General features: G+C 41.6%; 1 long non-coding RNA gene across 2 annotated transcripts in view; it reads left to right on the forward strand.

Annotated features, from left to right (window-relative positions):
* LOC128837639 (uncharacterized) overlaps positions 1 to 13,690 on the forward strand; it is a 49,711-nt gene extending 36,021 nt beyond the window's left edge. For both annotated transcript variants that reach the window (XR_008445005.1, XR_008445004.1), the window contains one exon: positions 12,115 to 13,690. This is a non-coding gene — a long non-coding RNA (uncharacterized LOC128837639). The remainder of the gene's footprint in view (positions 1 to 12,114) is intronic.
* The last annotated feature ends 4,627 nt before the right edge of the window (positions 13,691 to 18,317 follow it).

Below are 18,317 nucleotides of genomic sequence, written 5' to 3' on the forward strand. Positions count from 1 at the left end.
CGACTTGTCGATTCTAACACCGGAATTCTAACCTAGAGAAAAATCAAACCCCACTGTGATGCCTGGGCATCACAGGGATATCATTTAAAAGGGATATCATTTAACAAGCTATTCCCTTCTCTGCTTCAGCGGGGGTGGGGAGGACAGGGAGTCGGGGAATAGAAAAGAAAAAAGCAGCAACTGCCAGCACTGTTGGTGTACAATGGTAACACAGTTTGCTCTATCTGTACTGTGGGCTCATCCAATGAGGTGATAAATAAAGCAAACACCTGCTGCTGTGTGTATGGTGAAGAGGGGAGCCACTGAGAAAATAATAAGGAAAAATCATGCATAACACAAGACATTCCTTTTTTGTAGGTTTTAATCCAGCATCCTGATGAGGGCTGTAAACAAAATGGTTTGGATGAGTTCAGATGCGTTGTTTAGCATAAATGGGTCCTTGCTTCTGGTTACCGTGGGCTTATATGCAACATTGTGCAAAATCACAGGCCATGCATCGTCAGAAGGGGAGATAATGCAGGTTGCCACTCTGCCTGCAGTGCTCAGTCTCATCTCCTCAGTGGTTTAACACACTAGGGAGTCACAGTGTCTATGATTTAGACCTTGTTGTAGTCAGTGGGAAATTACATTGTGCATTGACTGTCTATTTGTATGTCTGGGGTGTGTGGAGTTTGAAGAGCGCAGAAGACAAATAAAAACCATATGAACCTTAACGGAAAAAATCAATTCAGACATGGTTACAGTGATAAGGAGAAAGCAAGAGTTTCCATTCTGTTGATTATGTGGGAGAATGACAGAACAAGAAGATTTTATTTTTATTAAATTCAAACCTCGCTCATTCTCCCCCCCTTCAAAAAAAATGGTGGGAGATTATATATGGGGGGAGGGATAGTTCAGTGGTTTGAGCATTGGTCTGCTAAACGCAGGGTTGTGAGTTCAATCCTTGAGGGGGCCACTAAGGGATCTAAGGCAAAATCTGTACTTGGTCCTGCTAGTGAAGGCAGGGGGCTGGACTCGATGACCTTTGAAAAAAAAGTTCTAAAAACCCTAAAGATAAAAAGATATTACTTGGCTGGTTTCTCAGATAGGGATCTTTAGGGGGGATACGAATAAAGAGAGGGTAATGACCTTATAGACCAGCTCAACGAATGACATTCTATGTATATAGCAGGGATCAGCAACCTTTGGCACGCAGCTCACCAGGGTAGGCACCCTGGCTGGCCGGGCTGGTTTGTTTACCTGCCGTGTCCGCAGGTTCAGCTGATTGCGGCTCCCACTGGTCGTGGTTCGCCGCTCCAGGCCAATGGCGGCTGCGGAAAGTGGCGCGGGCCGAGGGATGTGCTGGCCACCACTTCCCACAGCCCCCATTGTCCTTCCACTTAGGGACCCTATCTCAGCAAGACAGGGTGCGTGAGGTAATAGCTTTTGTTGGACCAACTTCTGTTGGTGAAAGACGGAAGCTATCAAGCTTACAAAGATATTCTTCTAGTTGAGCAAAGCATTCAAGCACATTTTTGAATCTATCCCTAGTCAGCAAGCCTCACTGGAACTTAAGCACTTGCTTAAAGTTAAGCATATACTTACATGCTTTGCTGAATAAGAATTGATTGTTGATTCAGGGCTAGAAAGATATACTGATCATTTTAAATGTATGCACTTTTCAGCACATATCAATAAGCACCAGCTTTAAAGTGCATGGCTACTCCCAATACTGATTCTGTAGAAATAGCATTGGGGATTGGATTCATAGATTCAAAGGCCAGAATGGACATTGTTTTCATCTAGTCAGACCTCCTGTACAACACAGGCCATAGAACTTCCCCAATATAATTCCTAGAGCAGATCTGCTAGAAAAAAAATATCCAATATTGATTTAAAAAATTCCCAGTGATGGTGAATCCACATGACCCTTGGTAAATTGTTTCAATGGTTAAATACCCTCACTGTTAAAAATGTACACCTTATTTCCAGTCTGAATGTGTCTAGCTTCAACTTCCAGCCACTGGATCATGTTCTACCTTTCTCTGCTAGACTTAAGAACCCATTATCAAATATTTGTTCCCAATTTAAGTATCATAGACCCCTGCAAATCTATAGATATCTGCTTTATATCTGTGGATATCTGCATCCACGGATATCCATGGACCATATTTGCAGATCGGATGTGAATACAAATCTTGTATCCATGCAGGGCTCTACTCATAAACTATGATCAAGTCACGCCTTAATCATCTTTTTGTTAAGCTCAATAAATTGAGCTCATCGAGTCTATCACCATAAGGCAATTTTCTAATCTTTCAATCTTTCTTGTGGCTTTTCTCTCTGAACCTTCTCCCATTTATAACAATCCTTCTTGAATTGTGGACACCAGAACTGAATACAGTATTCCAGCAGCGGTCACACCAGAGCCAAATATAGAGGTAAAATAACATCTCCACTCTTATTTGAGATCCCCCTGCTTATGCATCCAAGGATCCCATTAGCCCTTTTAGTCACAGATTGGCATTGGGAGCTCATTTCCAGCTGATTACCCACCACAACCCCCAAATCTTTTTTGGATTCACTGCTTCCCAGAAGAAAGTCTTCCCTTCTGTAATTATGACCTTCACTGTGTTCCTAGATGTACACATCAATGGGTTTGGATTGGAACTTTGTTAATAGTTCTGTTGGTGCAAAACAAGATGAAATATAGACTCCAGCTCATCTTGTCTTGGGCATAATGCCTCTTCAGTGCTACAAAACCTTATTTTAGCAACTAAAGTCAATGGATGCCACATTATATAGTCTCACTTCTCAGATTTGAACCACACTTTAAAGTTTTCATCATCATGTTCCTATTATGCCCCTGGTGTTTAGGGCAATGACGAGGCTCCTCCACTCCTGTCTGTTTCTGGCAGTCTTTTAATGGTTCCCCAGCTGTGTCCCACGTTTTTCAGCTCGGCTTCCACAGCTCTTCGCGATGTTGTTTTTGGGCGGCCTCATTTTTGCTTGCCTTCAAATGTCCATCTTATTGCTACTATGGTGATGGAATCAGTTTCCATCTGAAGCATATGACTGATCCATCTGCAACGCCTCCTGGCAATGATGGTGCTCAGATCCCCTTGGCTGCACTGTGTTAATAGATCTTGGTTTGAGATTTTTCTGGAGGATTTTTCTGAGGCAGGTTGTATGGAATGAAGACAGTTTAGACATGTCATATTTTCTCATTCCCCAGCATTCTACACTATAAAGTAGTGTTGAAAGTATGCAGCTCTAATAAATCTTCAGTTTGGTTTTGATATTGTATTTTGATGATTTCCAGACTGTATGTAAGCTCCTGAAGGTGTTCCAGGCTTTATTGATTTTGTTCCAGATGTCCTGGCTTGTTCCATCATCCTGGCTGATGGTGCTGCCCAAGTATGTGAAAGTTACTACATTGGTGAAAACAACAAGGAGTCTGGTGGCACCTTAAAGACTAACAGATTTATTTGGGCATAAGCTTTCGTGAGTTAAAACCTCACTTCTTCGGATCCGAAGAAGTGAGGTTTTAACTCACGAAAGCTTATGCCCAAATAAATCTGTTAGTCTTTAAGGTGCCACCAGACTCCTTGTTGTTTTTGTAGATACAGACTAACACGGCTACCCCCTGATACATTGGTGAGATCATAATCCTCTAGCCGTACTGGTGATGGTGAAGCAATATTAAAGGTCATGATATCTTTCTTATTGCGGTTGATTTTCAGTCCAATTTGCTGGCTGAATGCATTGAGTTGAGTTGTTTTTTCTTGTATATGGTGTTGGGTGATAAGACAGCAACATCATCTGTGAAGTCCAGGTCTTGAAGTGTCCATTTAATGCCTCTGGGCATGTCTTCTGCTGTACGCTGCGTTACTCAGTTGATGTCAGTGTTGACGAGGATTGCAGACATGAAATATCCCTGATGTACTCCTGTTTTGATTTCAAAACTGAGCTCACTGTGATCAACACTGCATGTAAAGTTGAAATAGAAGCTTTAGATTATGTTGATTATATGGAAAGGAATTCCATATGCCTGCAGAATGTGCCATAGGCTGGTCCTGTGAATGCTATCAAAAGCCTTCTCAAAGTATATGAAATTTATGTAGAGTTACCATTGCCATTCTAAGCATTGTTCTATTATGTTTCGTAGAGTGAAGAACTTGATCTGTGCATCCACGCCCTTTCCAAAAACCAGCTTGCTCTTTTCTGAGAACACTATCAGCTGCCTCTGATATATGCTGGACTATAATCTTACACAATACTTTGCTTGGCTCAGATAAAAGTGTGATACCACACCAGTTATTACCATCACAGATAGTTCCTTTCTTTGGTATCTTCACTATAACCCCATTGGTCCACTCATCTGGCACTTTTTCCCTTTCCCAGGCTGATGTAAATAGAAGGGGTTAAAGTGCACAATGCTTAGTGGAGGTTACTAATGATTTAAGTACTTATAGTGTGCTGTTTTAGGACTTACTGGAACAAGCTTGTCCTTGATGCAACTCCTCGGTAGCCAATGGAATTACAGCAGGGATGAATTTGGCCTGTTATGCCTTAAAACCATATACTACTGTCAGCATTTCTGGTGGTTTAAGCACTTATGTGCTATTAAATATAAATAGGCTTGGAAGGATTAGATTTTTTAAATTGGTAAATGTCGATTTCACTGTACACACACACACACAAACTGACAAAAATATTTCCATTGATAACAGAAATTTACACATAGGCAAAGTAAGAAAAATGCTATTCGATATCCTTAAATCAAACTCTAAGCTATTTACTTTGTTAACATCACATGACAAAATACACAATTTGTGTTTTAATGGTTATAAAGCTTTAACTTCTTGAATCTCAACATCTACTTTCATTCACTCATTATTGTCTGGCCACCCCCTATAATGTCCAACAACTGAAAATTTAAATCAAAAATAGAAAGACATACTTAATTATGCTTATTTTTATCATTGAAATTATACGAAAATAAAAATCAAATTCAGCCAAGCCTAAATGTAAAGGTCCTGTTCTTGGTAGGGTTACCATATCTCATAAATAAAAAAAGAGGACCCTCCATGGGCCCTGGCCCCGCCCATTCCCCACCCCAGCCCTGCCCCAACTCCGCCCCTTCCCCACCCTGACTCCGCCCCCTCCTCCCTTCCACTCCCAGCCAGGGGGAAAGGGCTGCCCGGGCGCTACTGGCTTCAGGGTTTGCCGGGCAGCCCCCAGACCCTGCGCCCCCAGCCGGTGCTTCCCCAGCGCAGCTGGAGCCCAGGAGGGGAAGCGCCCAGCCGGGGGCGCAGGGTCTGGAGGCTGCCCAGCAAACCGTGAAGCCGGTAGCGCTCGGGCTTTGGGCAGCCCCCTTGCCTCCGGACCCTGCGCCCCCAGCCGGGCACTTCCCCTCCCGGGCTCCGGCGGCGCAGGGTCCGGAGGCATGGGGGCTGCCCGAAGCCGGTAGCGCTCGGGCAGCCCGGCTCTTAAACAGAGCTGAAGAGTCGGGGAGGAGCAGAGCCGCCATTTTCCCGGACATGTTCGGCTTTTTGTCAATTCCCCCCGGACGGGGGTTTGACTGCCGAAAAGCCGGACATGTCCAGGAAAAAGAGGACGTATGGTAACCCTAGATCTTGAGCTGTAGTGTGGTTGCTCTGTGCAGCACCAAATGAACAAGGTGGCCCTAATGGCAGCACAGCGAGTCCTGGGAGGAAGCTCTGTGTAAGCTTGAAAGCTTCTCTCTCTCATCAACTGAAATTGGTCCAATAAAATGTTACCTCACAAACCCTGTCTTGCTGAATTAGGGTCCCTAAGTGGAAGAACACCGAAACTTAACAAAAGCTTATACTTCACATGTACAAAATATACTTTCAAACATTCATAAATGTATTAGCAACCTAGTTTTATTTAAAAAGGCCATGCTTCTTTTTTGTTGATTAGGACCTTAACATGCCAAGTTTCAAGCTGCTAAATTCAGCTGTTTTTGAATTATCTGTAGGCAAAAGAGTGCTTTTTTATTTTAACTTTCCCCATATTTAAAAACACCTGAATTCATTTTGCCCAAAGCTTACAAAGATTACAATTAACTGTTTGCCAGAAACCAACCCTGGGAAATTTCAGCCCCAACTGAGAATTCTCAGAAGTTGCTTCAGTAAAAGATATTACCTCACGCACCTTGTCTCTCTGATATGCTGGGATCAACACGGTTACAACAGCACTGCATACAGGAATGTAAAGCAATTTTTGCATGCTTCCCAAGTTGCACTGTGTGTAGCTTGGCATTGGGGCCTTAAGAAGTTCTAAAAAGTATACTGTTTTTGAGTAGCTCTGCTGATGCTGCACCAAGCACACACGAAAGTGAGGACAAATGTGTTGGGGGGGATGGACAAAGGTGGCTTTGTGCCATTTATGGTTCCCTGATCCTGGAGTTGGCTAGCAGCTGGTTCAGACCCCAGCTCAAGTTAGAGCCGCCCCATCTGCAATGGTGTGTAACAGACTCTTGTAGCACACAGGGACTGTCAGCACAGCTGGATTCAGGCAATGCTCTTTCCCTCTGTCTCACTCCCAGTGGATCCTGGGAGCTGGGAGGGGTGTGGAAGAGAGACCCAGTTCCATTGGAGACATTTTTGGTAGCTAATTACACCAGCTTTGTGGTGCAAAGCAGTCCAGGGGAGTGACAAATATCTAGCCTGCTATATTTTGAGGCAGCGAGTCAGAAAGAACACAGCTTGAGACTACAGGTTGTATTTGCAGAGGTAAAAGAAACAATTGTTTTTCATAAGAAAACTAAGCAAATTTGATTTGGAAATCAATGAGAGAAATACACAATACCTTTCTTTTAGTCTCTTTTCAGAGCAGAACTGCACATTGAAGGTTCCAGCTCAGCTGTGCTACAAATATGTGGCATTTGTTATTCCTGATTTTTTGGTTTAAATGTGAAGATTAAAATATTACTGTTTATGTCATGACATAACTCATAACATATACAGGAAAGGAAATAGGTTCAAACAGACATTGTTCTTGAAAACATAAAACTTTCACATTTCCTTAATTGTGAGATTTTTAGTTTTGCATTTTTAATATTGTTTTCATTTATTTTCCACTTTCTTGTATTTTATATGTAGAGTGACCAGATGTCCTGTTTTTAAAGGGATAGTCCATTTTTTGGGGACTTTTTCTTATATAGGCGCCTATTACCCCCTCATCCCCTGACCTGTTGTTTCAGTTGCTAGCTGGTAACCCTATTTATACATGCTATAGAAATGTACATACATAGACACAGATTTGATAGTGAGCAAATGAAAATTAAATTAGGAAAACATGAGAGGACAAAGATCTCGTATTGCTGTCCTAATGACGGGTAAATAAATGCACATACTGAATAATTAAAAAAAAAAAAACACACCATAGGCAAGCTCAGCCCAACCCCATGACCTTTTGGACAATGAGAATGAGATCAATTACCCACAGACATGTTCGGTTTAGAACACAGGGTCTTGGGCTGCTGTGTTGTTCTGACTGCTCTACTTTGGAATGAAAGAAGTGATGCATTGTCTTGGCAGTTTTCATCTCCTGTTATAGTTTAGGTTACCTTCCTTTCAGAAATTGCTGCTACATGAAATATCACTTTGCAAAAAGAGGAGTAATTATTTTAATACTCTTTCTGGAGAGGGAGAGCTATTAGATTTCCCTCGAACACTTATCTGTACATTACTGAAGTGATCCTGTCACTTTAGAAAGTCTCTAATTTGCTTCCATTAGAGACTTTATAGACTGCCAGTGCCAACAGAGCCCGGAAATCTTATACTGGAGCTACAACAGTACATGTGGTAGCAAAGAACAATGTCTCAGAGTTTGGCTCTGCACAGAAAACATTTCCAAAATTTTGAGCCTTTGTGAAGCATAGTAGGTGGGCTTCAAAGGGAGACTTAAGCACTGCAACAACTTTTAGGCTCCCTGCAGCCAAACACAATTTCACAACCCTGAGTTAGGTGTGCAGGCTCCCTGTACAAGCATAGGGAGAGTTAGGCATGAAAAAGGTAATTCTCAAAAGCCAGCATGCTGAGGGGGGAGCTGCCTAAGCTACACCCAGTAGGAAATGCCAAGGAGAGGGGTGGGGCTTACCAGAAGAAGAAGAAGAAAGCTCCCAACTCCAGACTAGAGAAGACCCCTATCTCCCTTTAAGATTCCAAGCTACGAACCTTCTCCTGGGGTTAGATTCCTAAGCCAAGTCAGTCCTTTTGCAAGAAACTACCAACCAACCAAAAAACAAGGAGGAAGTAGTAGTGCTGGTCCCTTTATAACTATTAGCCCAATAGTTAGGGCACTCACCCAGGATATGCAAGACATAGGTTCAATTCCCCCCTCTGCCTGATGTGGAACAAATACTTCAACTTGGCTCTCCCACATCCCTGGAGATTGTACTAGCCACTGGGCTATGCTGATGCAGGTCTCTCAGTCTGCCCTGTTCATACTGTTGTATAAATATATAAATAATCATTGGGTCAGAGAGAGTGAGAGCATGACCGTATAGTCCCGCGGTTAGCACACCCTCCAGGGAGGTGGGTGACCAACAGTTCAAGTCCCTTCTCCACATCAGGCAGTGGGAGGAATTCAACCCTGGTCTCCCATATCCTGAAGTTTAAGTGGCAACTGAACAGGGGTTTTGTGAATGGTTCCTAATTGTTGGACTTAGGCACCTAACTTCCATTTTAGGTGTCTACATACCGTTTGTGAATCCCACCCAACATACCTACTGTACAGTAAAAAGTTGTATTACTACAAGCATTCTTGAGGCACTCATTATTATAATCTCATTGCTATATACATTCTTTAAGTTTATGAACTATTGTGCTGCCCCCAAACTGAAAGGAAACCATATATATTCCATGACCACCTGAATTCCAGGTTATTAACTTTAATGGACAAAGTAGGGAACATTTCATCAACAGGGTAGTGGTGCAGTAGGGTGCTAAGCACTAGCATCTTTGGACAAAAATTCATTCTACATGATGCTCTAGAAGTAGTCAGGCTTCGTTCAGATGTATAATCATCTGGAGCTAGTTCCAGACAGGAAGCCCCGATAGTGAGAACACTCGGTTCTCAGTTCCTACAGGTGTCACCCATAGAACAGTCAACAGAAGCCTTTCAGCTTCAGTGGACTCTGTGGCAAGTTATAGGAAGAGAGATAGGCTCTTGGGTGACTGGGATCTAGGGCTTTTAAGGCTTTATAGACCGTGTCTATGTGACCCTAGGCATCCCTGTATTCACACCCTACAAACTGCAATGATTTGTGTACAAAATATGCCTTGTGAGGTATCACTTGAATACTAATGACACACTAGTGAATTATATCATTGTAAAATATGTGTAAATGCTGTGTGTGAAATTATGGATACCCACCAATATTATGCTTTAAAGTCAGTGACTACATGGTGTTCAGATCAGGCATGTTAGTGGGAGCGGATAAAGAGGTTCTCCAGACAAAGGAACAAGGCTGACACCTCTAAACAGTTGTGATTCACATTTAATGGGCTATTCCTTTGTATCAGAGGTTGCAGCAGGAAGAGATAATTGGCAGGGTAGCAACTACCAGCTGGGGAGGAACCAGCATCAATCCTTATCTTCCAGACCTCATGGCTCCTTTACTCAGCATGAACTAGTCAACTTTATCTGGGGGTACGGTTCAGATACCTTTTAAAGGTTCACTGAACTATAAAAAGAGGGGGCGCAAACCCCCAAGTTATCCTTCACTTTAAGGAAACAAAGAAACCAAGCAATTTGTTCTGTGATGTGTCCTGGTCAGAAAAAAGATGGAAAGATGACTGGGGATGAGAGAAACCATCTTGAACAAAAGCTGTACCTTGCTAGATTAAGTTTTAGACTTTTAAACACTGGTTTTAAATTTTATTTTCTTGTAACCATCTTTACCTTTATCTCTTTAATTTGGTATCACTGAATTCCTGCTCATTTGTTAATAAACTTGTTTTGCTTTTGTTATAAGTCATCAGTGCTGGGTAAGTTCAATAATCATAGAATATCAGGGTTGGAAGGGACCTCAGGAGGTCATCTAGTCCAACCCCCTGCTCAAAGCAGGACCAATTCCCAACTAAATCATCCCAGCCAGGGCTTTGTCAAGCCAGGCCTTAAAAACCTCCAAGGAAGGTGTCACGGAGTGTGGGGGACTCAGGGCCCTGCACCCCCGGATTCCTGCGATTCACCATGACTCTCAGCCAGTCAGTAAAGCAGAAGGTTTATTTAGACGACAGGAATACAATCCAAGACAGGTCTTGCAGGCACAGACAACAGGACCCCCCTCAGTTGGGTCCATCCTGGGGTCTCAGGGCGCCCCAGCCCCTTGGGAAGTCAGAGCCCCGTCTGCCTCCCAGCCATCTCTCCAGGCAGCTCCTGAAACTCTCCCCTCAGCGACCCCTCCCACAGCCTTTGTTCAGTTTCCTGGGCAAAGGTGTCACCTGGCCTCTAACCCCTTCCTGGGTTCTCACGTTACATGCTCAGGTATTTTCCGTCGGTCAGTCTCCCATCCCCCAATGCGGACTATCCTAGCCACACTCCCCCGTCAGCATTCAAAGACCACAGTAAGAACAGTCCCAGTTTGTCACAGAAGGAGATTCCACCACCTCCCTAGGTAATGCATTCCAGTGCTTCACCACTCTCCTAGTGAAATAGTGTTTCCTAATATCCAACCTAGACCTCCCCCACTGCAACTTGAGACCATTGCTCCTTGTTGTCATCTGCCACCACTGAGAACAGCTGAGCTCCATCCTCTTTGGAACCCACCTTCAGGTAGTTGAAAGCAGCTATCAAATCCCGCCTCATTCTTCTCTTCTGGAGACTAAACAATCCCAGTTCCCTCAGCCTCTCCTCAGAAGTCATGTGCTCCAGCCCCTTAATAATTTTTGTTGCCCTCTGCTGGACTCTTTCCAATTTTTCCACATCCTTCTTGTAGTGTGGGGCCCAAAACTGGACACAGTACTCCAGATGAGGCCTCACCAATGTCGGATAAAGGGGAACAATCACGTTCCTCAATCTGCTGGCAATGCCCCTACTTATACAGCCCAAAATGCAGTTAGCCTTCTTGGCAACAAGAGCACACTGTTGACTCATATCCAGCCTCTCGTCCACTGTGACCCCTAGGTCCTTTTCTGCAGAACTGCTACCTAGCCATTCGGTCCCTAGTCTGTAGCAGTGCATAGGATTCTTCCGTCCTAAGTGCAGGACTCTGTACTTGTCCTTGTTGAACCTCATCAGGTTTGTTTTGGCCCAATCCTCCAATTTGTCTAGGTCCCTCTGTATCCAATCCCTACCCTCCAGTGTATCTACCACGCCTCCTAGTTTAGTGTCATCTTCAAACTTGCTGAGCGTGCAGTCCACACCATCCTCCAGATAATTAATAAAGATATTAAACAAAACCAGCCCCAGGACCGACCCTTGGGGCACTCCGCTTGAAACCGGCTGCCAACTAGACATGGAGCCATTGATCACTACCCATTGAGCCTGACAATCTAGCCAGCTTTCTATCCACCTTACAGTCCATTCATCCAGCCCATACTTCTTTAAACTTGGTGGCAAGAATACTGTGGGAGACCGTATCAAAAGCTTTGCTAAAGTCAAGGAATAACACGTCCACTGCTTTCCCCTCATCCACAGAGCCAGTAATCTCCTCATAGAAGGCAATTAGGTTAGTCAGGCACGACTTCCCCTTGGTGAATCCATGCTGACTGTTCCTGATCACTTTGCTCTCCTCCAAGTGTTTCATAAAGTGTGGGCTTCTAGTAAGCTGACAGGTTGGAGTGTTATACTGTCTCTGTAGAGGCAACAAACCCTTTTTCTGTGAGGGTCCAGTGAGAGGGACTGGTCTCTGCAAAAGGAAAATTTGGGGACAAATTTTGGGCTGGAAGGATACTAAGATCAGCCTGCAAGGAGTACCTAGTTAGGTAAAGGCAGGATGAGATGTGTGGGCTGCTAGCAGGCTGTTGGGGTCAGAGCTCTGCACCAAAACTACACAGCCACAAGACATCCAGGAGTACAAGGCAGACGTTGATCAAGTCCCTTGTTAGTCTGGGTGAACTCCAAAATGTCACAGTCTAACCCCTTCCATTTCACTTACAGCTGACCTGACAGCTAGTGTGGAGAGCAGACCACAGGAGCAGGTGTTGTCACTCTGATCCTCTGCATATTTTTAGAAGCCGGACAAGGATATATTATTTCCATTAAAAAAAATGATTTTTTTTTTTGTGCAGAATTGACATGGAAACCCAAATTTGCTAAAAATGGAAATTCTCATGAAAATAAGCATCCTGTCAAAAGAGTTTTCCATTGGAAACATTGTGACCAGCTCTACTGTTTTTAGACTGAAAATGAACCTTATCTGAAGTTCTGAAATGTTCATATCATTATTTTTAGTCTTCTGGTTTTCAGCCTGATTGCGACTGAGAAGTACCAAATACTATGACTAAGGCTATTTTCGCAGAATCGCCAGTCAGAAACAGAAGCAGACGCACCAAAGGTCTTGTTAGAAAACTTCATTGGCACGATTTCCAATCCAGTTTTGCTCCGTCGGGACATTTGGGGACGTAGCTGCACTTCTGAATGCTGTTCCAAACAAAACCAGAATTCCAAAGCTTTGGTGCTTGAGCCACCCCTTTATAGAACACACAGGAGGGTATTATGATGAACAATGGTATTGAACTTATTTACGTTGTTAACCTTCCTCAGCCTTTCCTCGTCAGACATGTGCACTTCATATAACCTTTCAAACCTTGTGTAAATACTCTGCTTAGGTGTGAAGTTCACTCACAGGGAATATAGAGGGAGTTTTACTGGTTAACAAGTTCACTGTTTAATCTCTTCCAGGGACATGAGAAAAAAAAATATTACGCTGACTCGGGATTTTTTTTTATAGAACATATAAATCAATAACTGAAAAACTCCCAAGTGTTATTGCTACGTAGAGTCCCTTTGTAGCATGCTGGTTAAAAAAGTAAGACTACAAGACAAACATTTTCTATCACACAACAATGGGCCAGTCTAGGTTTCTTGCAAACCTGCATTGCAAGTAGACTAGAACAATTCATTATTTGTCTACTCAGTGAAAATAACTGCCATGTAATTAAGACTGGAAAAATTAGAATAAGAAAAAAATAAGGGAGAGACCTAATGCATTACTGCAAAGGTGACTCTCAAAAACAGCCTCTCTCCTTTTTTCCCCTCCAACCCCCACCAAAAGTAAGGAACTCTTAGGGAAAAAAATCTGTGGAACTCAAGTTCCCATTCATTTTTTTACTTTAAAATAAGATGTTATTGGTCATAAACTATGAACAAGAGTAGAAATAAGGGTAGTTTGGCATATTCAGTTAGACCATTAATCCATATAGTTTTAATATCTTCTAGAAGTGGTCAGAACTTAGTGATCCAAGGAAGGCAACCATTTTGCCCAAAGTACAATACTATATATGATATATACAGTGTGTATCTTCAGGTAGATATGGATGTATGTTAATTTGTTACTAATCCTTATGAAATCATATTTCATGAAAGTGTGCACTACTTTTTGATGGGCAGCATTGCATAAATGTATTTAGTTTAACACTGTGATGTTTAATGAATGCTATGTATTTATTGCTATGTTTGTACTTTATGCATGACCTCAAGTGCTTTTCTTACTACTAAAATTGTTATAATACTGTGTGTGGTTAGCATCACTGCTCCCAGGCATACGGGGAAGTTTCTCTGGGCAATATATAGGGAAGAAGTCCTCTGAAGTCAATGGGACTACTCAGTGGCTAAGATCTAAAGGATCAGGCCCCACATTTACCCTAGGCTGTAAATGATATTATGATGTCTACAGTCAAATTTTCTCCCCAACCTTCCCCAAGAACATAATGTTGATATAACCACAGTGTATCTATTGTTTTCTCCTGTACCACTTTCCATCCAAATTTACATTGACCTAGGTATTATTTATGGCATTTCTAGCATTACTGCTGTTGACTGTAGGTTTATAGGATATTACTGACATTAATATTCTCAAGCTTAAAGATTGCTCTCTCTCATAAATTGAGCCTATACTTTTCTATAGCCAGCATAAATTATCTAACAGCATTAGCAAGGATCATGACCAAAACAAAAAATCAAGTCATACTTGTGGAAATATGTTCCCATTGAGAATAAATTAGCATCTAGTATTCTAAATAAGGCAATAATTTAGCCTGCACCAAATCAAAGGGTAAGGAGCAGGTGGTAATATTATGTCAGAGTAGAGGAGCAGCAGTACAAACACTCTGTTTATTAGCATTATTCATAATATTTCTACCACAAGCAGCATTAGACTATTTACTATTCACCATAAGGGTATAAAAAGCGCATTCAAGCTTCAAAAATCAGTGACAAGTTGCCCTGTACCCAGCATTTTTCTCTGGCAGAGATAGAAAAAGCCATTCCTAAAACTCAGCATGCCATTTTTTAATTCACACTTACATTTCCACTTGAAGAGGCAAGGCAAAACAAACTATTCCTCTCTGAGAAGCACCATGGGAATAAGTTCCCTCCCAACTTTAATAATTACCAGACAAAAGTGTTTCTCCCAATCCCTCCTCCCGTCTGAATATGGCCTGCTTATTAGGTCATAGTTTTGTACTCCCTTATTTGCATAATTCACAGATGTCAACCTGCTGGCCGACTGTGTCCCACAGAATCACAGCCTTTGTTTTCATTGCAAATCTTTCCCTTTTCACAGCTGTAATTAGAGCTACGTTGGTACAAAAATTGGTAGGTAAAGACCAGCACTCAGCATTAAATAAATATTATAATAGTCCTCAATTCAAAATACTCCCCAGGTTGGTTCTGCCTACATCTTCAAAATTTAAAGCTGCATATGGGTATGTGTGTTTAGAATAATTGTATTTAACTATAGGATAGCTAGAGGAAATTGAAACAGCTGTTTTAGTGCCATTTAGTACTTCAACATTTTACTCAGAATAAGAAAAAAAAAGGTCATTTATGGTGAGCATTGTTAGGAGCATAAAGGTTGCAAACAAAGAACATTTTGTTTAGATTTCCTGCAGTCATAGGACTGTACTGGAGAGAGACAAAGTGGAAAATTATTTCCCAATATCGTATAAACACATTGTTAAAATGTATTCCTTTGACTAATTAGCATTGTAAATTATTCATTTTAATTCTTCCAACTTCATTCTGTATTTGGTTTCTTTTCTTTCTTTTTCAAGATCAGGACTGTGTTCATACTTGCAAACAGAATCCTAAACGAAAGCTCTTCTGGGATGATGTCTAGTGAATAGGACACCACCACTAAAAAAATAAAAATAAAATAAAATGAAGGCCATTTTATAAAAGGGAAAGAATGGCACAGCTTAAATTGCACAGTGTATTCCAGTAAGCCTACACAAACTTCATTATGCTAAATGAACAGAATGAAGAGGGGACATTCCTATGATTCAACAGCAGAAATGATGTGCCATCCAAAGCAACTTTTGGATGGTCATAGCATAAATATATAGCATAGACAGATTTGAAAATAAAAAAAATTGGCCACAACCACCAGAAATAAAATCTGATTGTTGGCTTTTCAGATAAACATTTTCTTTCCAGAATTCTACTTTGCATGGGTTTGATCTTCATGCCCAAGGTAAGAATCTGTTTTGAGTTAACTACCTTAGTGGTTGGTGAACTGCTGATAAGTGTGAGGAGAGAATTTTTCCTTTTGCATGTGATTGAACATCATTTCTTTCCATTTTAATCCTGTAGAATTGCTGATTAATACTACCTTCAATAACACCAGGGTAACAAATATTCACTTCAGATAATTTTAGATTATCAAAATTTTAGATGACTGAGTAAGTTGCAGACAATCACAGCCTATTGTATCTGCAAAGTCGGGTAAGGGATTTCATAATAACAGGCATTCTCAGAAGTTTTCTGAGATTTCCTGCTTTTGGTCCAGATAGACATACCGAGAGGAAAAAGATCTCTCTCATGGCATTTCAACAGTTCCACTTGCATTTGGAACCTGAAAGTGGAGAGGCAGAAAAAGTGAATGTTTGGGTTTGGTTTTTGTGTGAAGATTCAAGGAGATGTTATTTTAACTGTCTCTCATAAAAAATAGGTTATATTCTGCCATCCTCACTCTTTTATATAGTTTCTCCATGGTCTCTTTTTATAACTCTGAAATGAAGTCTGATATCTGAATCAATACCCTTCTACCAGATCATGTATTCTATTCTATATTGTTGCGCTTTTCTATATCCCGATGAAGAAACAGGTTGCCTTTTTTATTTTTGGGGCCAGATTCTGCGACCCTTACTCATGCTGGGTAGCAGGAGTGGTGAAAGCTTCCTAAAAGTCCACTGGAGCCCAAACTGTGGCCCCGCCTACTTTCCCCCACTCCCATGCCACCTCTTCCCCTCAGGTTCCGCCCCAGGCTGCCCTGTCCTCTCAAGACCCCCCGTCGTGCTCACTCACCCTTATGGATGGTAAAAAGTGGTGGGGCTATGGCCTTCAGCGTTCCCCCTGTTCCGGCACCCCTAGTAGTCCCAGTAAAGTCAATGAGCCTCCTCATGAATTTGTGCTACAACACTGGCCTCTTGAATCTTGAGTCTGTCATAAGGAATCTCCTTCAGCTTTGGGTTATATGGTATTTGTTCATAATCTTCATTTATAATTATCACTTTCACAAAAGTCTGTTCTCAAAATCACTTAACTATAGAGTCCATGGTGAAACAACTCCTTTGCCTCTATAAGGCCAGCATGGACTACAGAACCTCCAAGTAACTGTCTCAAATGAATGGTGCCTCAGACTTGTATTGCAACAGGAAAAGATAAGAAAGCACCAAGGGGAAGAGCATCATTTGCAGTGTTTTACTGTTTAACATCTTCAAAATCTAAAGATTTAAGCTTTGTCTTTCATACAACCATGTAGAAATAATGATGGTTGTACCGGCACATCTATTAGCGCACTTGGTGTGTATGGGAGAAACAATGTATAAAAAAAAACAAAGACTCAACACGGCCTCCCCCACCCCACCCCCCCAAAAAATAAACAACCCACCACCAAAAAGAAAACTGATTGAAAGAAAGAACATGAAATGCAGCATGGCACTGTATGGAAAGAACACACAGTAGATTTGCTCAGAAAGTCAAATGACGTTAGAAAAGACATTCCTTTCCACTAAAAATTATGGTACTTCGTAAAAATCTACAGGTGGATGTGAAGAACAGATATACCTTAACGGACCTGAGTATACTGTACACAAATGATCAGATGCAGTCAGCTGATCAAATGCATTCAGCATACCAGACAGCTTATCAGTCACATAACGCAGACCCAGAGGTAACTCTAGATCTATCTTCCCATAGAACCTATCAAGGAACTAGCTGCGCAGACTGCTTTCTCCAGATACAGTATCACAGAACCAGCACCAACAAATCAAGTGGTTGATGGGTCACATTAGGGAACTTCTGTTAACTCTTTTCACTTTGAGGAATCCAATAGAAGCGATCTCTTTACCTTGATAATTGCTCCCTGGTGGCTCAAAAAGGATTGAGTTTGTTGACTATGTTTCTGTTTACTCTCTCTCTCTCTACACATAGGTGACAATTCTGTTCCAGTTAAGTGATGGAGAGAGAAAAAAACAAAACTAAGGAATGGCCTGCAGTTATCATCCCTGTATGGAAAAAAAAACTACTTAGGATTAAATCATTTCTAATAGTTACTAGTTAATGCTAAATCTATAGCATGTGGATTCCAGGATTCAACTACTCTGCCTGCTATTCTCAAAAGCAATCAGTGCTGACTGTAGCATGCCCACTGCACTTTAATGACTCTCCCTTGCCAAATTTCACATGGAGAAAATTAAGAAATATCAGAAAAATGGTTTCTAGCACTATTGACAGTTACTAACTTGCATAACCCACACTAAATCGTTTCTTGCTCTAGATATTATGGAGTGGCATTAGCCACTGTATAGTTAAGGTTGCAATCAAGAATTCAGTACAGCCCTCTTTTTGTCTCCCTGTTTAAAACTCATGAGAAAGTATAATCTTAAAATTGGTACATTAGGTCTGGGGATAAAGTGGAATGATTGTACAAAATTTGAAGTGAAATGGACAAGGATAATATGCCATGCTGTCTAAATTAGAGACTACTGCAGGGGTAGGCAACCTTTTAGAACTGGTGTGCCGAGTCTTCATTTATTCACTTTAATTTAAGGTTTCGCGTGCCGGTAATACATTTTAATGTTTTTTAGAAGGTGTCTCTCTCAAAGTCTATATTATATAACTAAACTATTGTTGTATGC

The sequence above is a fragment of the Malaclemys terrapin genome, chromosome 5 (assembly GCF_027887155.1).
Source record: "Malaclemys terrapin pileata isolate rMalTer1 chromosome 5, rMalTer1.hap1, whole genome shotgun sequence".
NCBI classification, from domain to species: domain Eukaryota; kingdom Metazoa; phylum Chordata; order Testudines; family Emydidae; genus Malaclemys; species Malaclemys terrapin.